Below are 7708 nucleotides of genomic sequence, written 5' to 3'. Positions count from 1 at the left end.
GGACGAATACTACCACAGTAGTAGGTGTGGCTGGGACCATTATAATTTATACGACCGCAGCACTTGTATCCTTACACCTCAGAAAACGCGCCAAAACTTATGAGACAAATGGAAAGCAAAAGACAAAATTATTACTATCCATAATTAATCTTCACAGCAGTTCAGCTGATAAAAGTCTACTCGCAAAATCAAGAAAGCAGCTATACGCCAGGGAGATTTCGCAGGAGTACGTATAATAGTACCTATGGTCTACGCGGACGTATACCACTAAACAGATGCGTATTCCAGTTTCCTAAGTTGCATGATTCTGCCCTCGACAGCAGATCTAGGATCAGCGTCCTTACGCTAAATCCAAACCCCAAACTAGCGATCCAACCAAGTATTACAACATTTTATTCTGATCCGGGATCAGCTCCGAAGGGAAGAAAGTGCCGACACAATTCCAAGAAATCGTAGGCGGGCACATAGAAGCACGTGTTTAGTCTCCGCAAGCCGGTTGAGCAAAAGGCAATGAATGCGGTAAGCAGCAATTCGTTTTGCACAAAGACCACTATCGGATGAGGTGTGTTAACACTTGGGGTCACGTTGTCTGGCTCCTGACGGCATTACGTGCTACTGGCCGTACAGCGGCAACGCAATGCTCTAATTCACTGACCTGACTCTGGTGGGGAAAATGTTCTTAACATTAATGCATTAGCAATTTTTTTTGTCTGAAAGGGATTCTTTGTTCTAAAAGGGATTGATTTGTTCTTTTGGTTTATTAACATTATTGTTTTTTTTTTTTTTTTTTTTTATAACCGACATGCTTGCTAGATGAGTAATTAAAAAGAGAAGGATCATGCTGTGAATGCAAATTCTTGATATACGTTTTATGAAATTACCTCATCAATATTAAAATTGTGCAATTCAAACTGTTAGAGTATGGAGGTGGAGGATCGCACTGTGGGCGTCTGTTACATAACAAAGCCAACTGTGCCAGAGTGCAAGTACATCCGGTGGTGCACGTGCGGAGGCATTCCCCAATCACGTCGCGAGGAAATGTTCAAAGACACCCGTAGTTCACGTGAACATCGCAATACTGTAACTGCAGCACAATGGACATTGCCCCCCTCCCCACCCACACACACACACACACACACACAGACACACACACACTCCACCGCCACTACCCTTCAACCAAGAACTGCAGAGGGAACTTGAGGTTAAACGGTTTTAACCCGCCATACATAGTTTGCTTTGCATGAGCAGTTTACAGAAAATACATAAATGGACAAAGAACCCATTAAAGCGCATATTCAGGGAAGAATGGGTTCATGCAATTCACATTGTGCATTCTGGTTTCTTTATTTTTAATTTAAGGTATATTTTTTTCCCATAGGCACGATTTCATTCATCGTTAACCCGACGGTACTGACCTCACGCGAGTGTCTTTCCTGATCTCAGTTCGAATTCCACGCTTGTAATGCGCCCTTTTCTTAACGTAATATGTTCCACGATAATATAGATGACAAAATTTGGAACATCTAAAAGTTTGAATGTCACTGAGAACAAATAGCCAGACGTTTTTCATTTAATTATGAGTGTGTTACCGACGATTATTCGGCTAGTGTTTAGAAAAAAATACTGTAAATTGCTTTGTCAGTAACCCTGACATTATTTTCAATTAAGTTTGGTAGATAACAACAAATATGATTTAAAAAGAAACTGCATATCTAGCTACATAGATGACAACCCAGCCAATGACGGTTTAAATGTAATTAGTCAACGAGCTAGCTGGCAAGGTCTAGCTTGCTTACACTGACTGTGCAAACTCTTATTTTTCCCAAATACACAGTATGACAACATACAAGTGCTTTAATCCCAGTGATAATTGCTGAGAATGTGGAAAATGTTGCAAGAGTGAAAATGCATGTTTGCATTAAAAAAAAATCTGTTAAATTGGGCAGGTAGCATTTACTGAATGGACTTTCTGGACAGATGTATTATTCTGATTAAAAATACGTTAATAGAATTTCACCCATAAGTTGGTGCCCACTTGAGTTTTTATGTAACTGCTGAAGATCTGACTTGAATTTATGATGCGCAAAATGTAATGTACCCATACAGTTTGTATAAACTCAAAACAATCCACTGATTACAACATAAAGCATGTGAAAATTATATACAATATATTTTTATTTAGTATCTTTCTATGTTTAATATATACCTATTTATTTTATGTGACATCTAATGTTTGATGTAATTATTTAAATATTTAATTTCATTATTTAAATATTTGATTTAATTTTTAAAAAAATATATAATATACAATAAGGCTGGTGTTAAATTCCTTTGATCTACAAGACCCACAGCATTGAATTGACTTGTTACTGTGAAGCTGTAGGTGATTACAGCCTTCATTTCTTTAAGCCTAAAAAGTTTTCATACCAGTTGGTGATTCTCATGGACTGTAGTTGATAACATCCATAGCCTTACCATGAGTGTGACAGTTAAACATTGTCTAGCACATCTTCCAAACAAAACATTAATTTATAAAAAGTGTTTTACATTCATATAAAAACTGCGTAGCACAAGCAACACAAAAACACAGGTCTATAGGGTTTATTTATTTATTTATTTATTTATTTTCTCCTCTGCGGCCCTGGTAGAGCCGTAACCAACCAAGCAGATAGTGGGAAAATCACGCAGGTAGTGGCATGAAAACAGTGCAGACAGTGTAGAAGATGCCGGTTACAATAGTAGAATACACACTACGTCTTTTATCCTAGGAAAAAAATGCCCTTGATTTGAAAGACATATTACGGTGAACTGGAATTGGTAACTGAAGAAGGAATGGTTGAAAATAACGTGTGTTTTCTGGCCAATGGTGGAATGCTTTTTTATTGTAAGATTAGTGTGATAATGCAGTTTTCTTAGAATAATTATCTCCATTACCCTTTTTCAAAGTGGGTAACACATTAAAGGACAGACTTGCCAGTACTGGGAGTCATGGGATACTTTTGCAGTTGTTTTTTTTTGTTGTAATCTTTGTATACAAGGTTAAATATTCAGCCAACCTGGAATGTTTTCAAATCGTATGAAAAGGAAGGATGCCCCAGCCGAATTGCTCTTGTGTGAAAATGTGTGTCTTTCATACTGAACTAGGTACACAATGGGCATGATCTCCTATCCACTAATGATGACTTCAGGAAAATATATATAACTATTTATGTTGATTGGATTTAATTATCTTGTTTTAATACTGTGATGTCCGGAGTCAAAATGTAACTAGCTCTCATCATTTGTCATACATGAAGACAACTCACCTTCGGCGACAGTGAGAAAACTTTTTTATGTTCCAGACACCTGGTGCACCAGGTAGAGTGTGTCTTTTACTGGAAGCTGCGCACCTTTTTAGTCAGTGAAAGTTACTGATTCAGGTCAGCCTCTGGGTCACTACGCACCCAAAGGTGCTTTACATGGCAAATTTCACAGACAGTAGCTGTTTCCCACCAAGTCGAGCCGGATACTGGTTAAAGCAATTAAATGAATGAATGAATGAATGAATGAATGAACAGTGCAAGACAGGACTTTTCTTATATTCACTGTTATCTACTGGTAATTTCCTTTCTAATGAATTTTGCCATTATACTGATACGATCTGCAAATGGTATTTTACTTGAAAAATATTTTGATCTATTGCACACCATACTTAATGTGTTAATACAAAGTACATACACTTGGAAAGAAAAGAGAAACATTCAGACTATTTAAGTTGTTTCATGGCTGTCCTCAAGTTACTTTTATCAGCTGAAAGTACTGTGCAAAATAAGTATAAACTGTGAAAGGCTCATTATATTGTCAGGATGCTCATTCTGCTAGTCTCTGAAGTCCATCACATTATAAAACAAAAAAAAAAGGTCTGCTCTCATGCATACCATCGCAAAATGCTTGCAGCAAATTGTTTAGCCAACAAAGGCAGAATGTTGTTAAGCCATTCTAAATGCTACAGACTGCTTCTGGCCTTTCTGGGGTACCATACTCTGCAATGTCTGTTTTTGCCACTCCTGGCTGGTACCCTCCTGAGTAATGAAACTGATGATTATGTAGCACTGTTTTGGAACTACTATTACTATCTTTTCCCCACTGTGTGTTCTCATTGGAGGCCAGATGAAGCTTTGATGCTCTGGTTATTCTTCCTTAAAATACAAGGAAAGTAAGGACCGTGCCCTGATTCCAAGAGCCACTTCACAGTCGTGTCTCACTGGGTATATTTTCTGATATCCATTTTAGATCCAATTTAAGTAGCCAGAGGACTGGAGGACAACAGAAACTGGGAAAATATGTTGGTTTTAGATTTGGTCCAAATGATGTATTTTTAGTCGTACCAGTGTTCTGTAATAAATTGTTGGTTTTTTTCTGGGTTAAGTGCCTTGTTCACCCTCCTTATAGTGGTGTCTTATTTTAGGGACTTTTAGTTTTTAGTTTGTACAGCATTTTTTTTCTGGGCCTTGCTCTAATGTGGGGAATGTAATATGCTGCTGTCATACTTTATGGTAGAGATCAGAGAGGCCTCGTCCTCAAAGGAATGCATTCCCACCCAGCTTCACTGGCATCCACACAGCTATTTTGGCTCTCTTGTCCCTTAGCAGACTAAGAGAGCCATGTCACTGAAAATTACCAACAGTAAAACTGGAGTTCGTGTTCATCTATGCAGAAAGGCAATCAAATAAATCTGGATTTGTTTTGGCATTCCAACGACAAATGTCTGTGAGCAAATGGCACATCTAAACAGCTTGGAGCTACAGCTAGCAGTTTTATGCAGCGGAGCACACACAGGTTATTGAACTGAACTGCTCAGCTGAAACATAAGTGTGTTGTGAAGGTAAATACTGTGCTTTGTTTAAAGCAAGGGTGGGGTAGGCATGAGCTGACAAGACTCGCCAGACAAAAAGAGCCTTCATTGTTAGCGCGCATGAATAGAACAACATATGATGGATGACAGGCAAGACCCACAAGCAGAAATGATCCCCAAGAAAGTGTCATTGTAGAGCAATCAATACCAATAGGCTTCCTGCACAGGTATTCATAGTCAAGAATACTACAGCTACAGAGGAGTAAGGAAAAATGCATTCAGAATAAACACAGATGAACAGTGGGATTTTCTGTGTGTAACTGTTGCGCTGTGTCCCCCCTGGTCTCACATTTCCAGGAGAGTGGCACGCCGGACCTGCCGAGTCATTTCCTGGTGGGAGAGGGAATCGTATTCTATGGTATGATTTCGTAACGGAGGGGTTCAACGCGGCCTTTCCACATCTCCTCTGTGCACTCTGATAACGCTGCTAACGCAATAATGACAATGGGCTTGTTGGGGGGGGGGGGGAGTGGGGGTGAAATTAAAACCCAACAGCTAACGTTCTTTTCTTTTTAAGAAATCCGCCGTTTCAACACCGCCACCTCAACGTTCCTCAGTGGAGTCGGGGGGGGGGAGAAAGGAAGGGCACCGTGTTGCCTGGAGCTTTGTGATAGGGGGGCTGTGTGCAGACACAGTTGCCCCCAGAGTGATCCTGGGTTTGTCTGTAGAGATTACCACCAAGGATTTGCTTATCTCGCCGTCGGCAGCAAACAACTGGTTCTTCTCTGGAAATGGAACATTAGTAAATGGACATTTATCAGTGTTCTTTGGAATCAGAGGTTCAGAGGAAAAACCTAAACTGAGGACAGCAATCGTATACTGACTGCTCTCTTCCATCGTCTCGCTCTGTCGTCTGCACCTAATGCAGAAGGCCACTATGCAATCGCCTAGCTTAACTAGGCTCTCCAAGACAAGGCATAGGAAAATCACACTAAGTGGTGTTTTGTAAGAATTATGTTTAAAGCTTTTTTAATGAAATACAATACAAATAAAAGCAATCATTAAGTAAACTACAACATTGCATTTCCTGATAACGTTAATGTTAGTAGTAGCTCAAAATGTTGATTTATTAAACTGATGTACATGGAAAGTCAAAGACAGTGCATAAACAATGAGAGACTTTGTACCACTGCTAAGAGAGCGCAGGTAATCCCTCAGTGGGACACTGATTGGATAGCATCTGAGCCAAACTGATTCGTCTTATTTAGGGGGGGTGGTCACACATCTTAATTACCGTAACTCAAACTATCTTCAAAAGTGTGACTTTCATGTGGAACACATTCATGAATTAGCAAAGAGGAAGAAACGGCTTCAACGTTTTCCTGTGGCACTTTAAGTTCCATAGAATGTACACAGAGCGTGTCAGAACAGTATCGAAAACTCTCATTTCCCTTTTTCTAAAAATAAAATGTGACCTCTCCCTTTAACTGTTCTGTGTCCACTGTGATGCACTGACATCTCATCTCTTGTATGTTGGGAGAGGACAAAAGGTAAACATTTTAACATTTTGTGCAACAGGTTACCTTTTTTTGACCATGGAATGCATTCTCTGACTGTGAGCAGCTAAGGTCTCAACATGCACATAATGGAGACACTATTCAACTGAGCTATTATAGACAGTGGCGACAGCGTACCTCAATAAACCAATCCAAGATGATTTGATCAAACTTCATTTTCAAAGACAAAACAAGATCAAAACTTGTGTGTTGGACAAGAGCTCTAGAAATGAGAAGCTGTAAGTTTAATCAAGGGCTTTCAGGCTGAAAAGTTATTTCAGCACACCCTGACAAACTGAGTTTAAAATGCATGTTTAGTTTTAGATTCATTTTGATTTGAATGTCCATCCAATAGCAAAAGTAAAATAAATGAGACATTTGTTAATCAGAGACTGTCATTAGTTAAATATTTAAGGGGGTACAGACTCTCTGCCTTAAGGGAGTAGGGGCTCTCTACTTCTAAAAAACATGCTTTTTTATGGTAGTCTATGCTGTTGTTCACATACATAAATACACAAGTAGTTACAACAATAAGTGTGGCAGACTACCAAGACAATTAAACAATTCATGCCATGTGCCTGGCAATATTTTTAGGCAAATTTATACATATATGGAAGGACCCATTCATACATTACAATCACAGATAATTAAAGGGCTTTGAAAGCCAATGATAATGTATTACCCTAAAGTTCAAGAGAAAAGCACACATTTTGAATTTGCACCTTAGAATAAGCATCAGCCCATCAAGCATCCATCTAATTCAATTGTTCTTGAAAATAGCTATGAGTGTGTATCCTTGTAAATGTTGCATTTTATGAAAACAAAGACTGCCGGAATTCAGCTTTGAAGGAAAACACTGGATTTATGGCAAACAAGTGAAAGGAGCCATGCTGCCTCAGCTGTTTGGCCAGCTGCTCACTTTAACTCATGTGTCACATCAGGGGCTGACCCAAGTCAAGGGAGCGCTCTCCTCCAAAGACACCCATTGATGAAAGTACAGCTTTATGGCATTCTTTATGAGTTGTGAAAGTGCAGGCATGAACTGTTTAGCAGGTGGTGGCATGATGGCGTCGCTGACATACTAATTGTACCTGATTGACATCATATGTTCATCTTCCCAGGCGGGGAAGATGTTGCATAATCGAAGGAAGAGGATGGGAAATAACAGAAAGTAGGAACCAAGAGGAGCTGACTGAGGAAAACTTGGGTTATATAACATGGCACGCAAAAAAAGTTGTAATTGCACATTGTCTTTGACTTTCAGATATGGAAGGAGGTGGCCATAAACTAACTTTAGAAATTGAGCCAACAATCCTGA

The sequence above is a fragment of the Megalops cyprinoides genome, chromosome 6, assembly GCF_013368585.1.
Source record: "Megalops cyprinoides isolate fMegCyp1 chromosome 6, fMegCyp1.pri, whole genome shotgun sequence".
In the NCBI taxonomy this organism is placed as follows: Eukaryota; Metazoa; Chordata; class Actinopteri; order Elopiformes; family Megalopidae; genus Megalops; species Megalops cyprinoides.
This window is presented reverse-complemented; position numbering follows the sequence as displayed.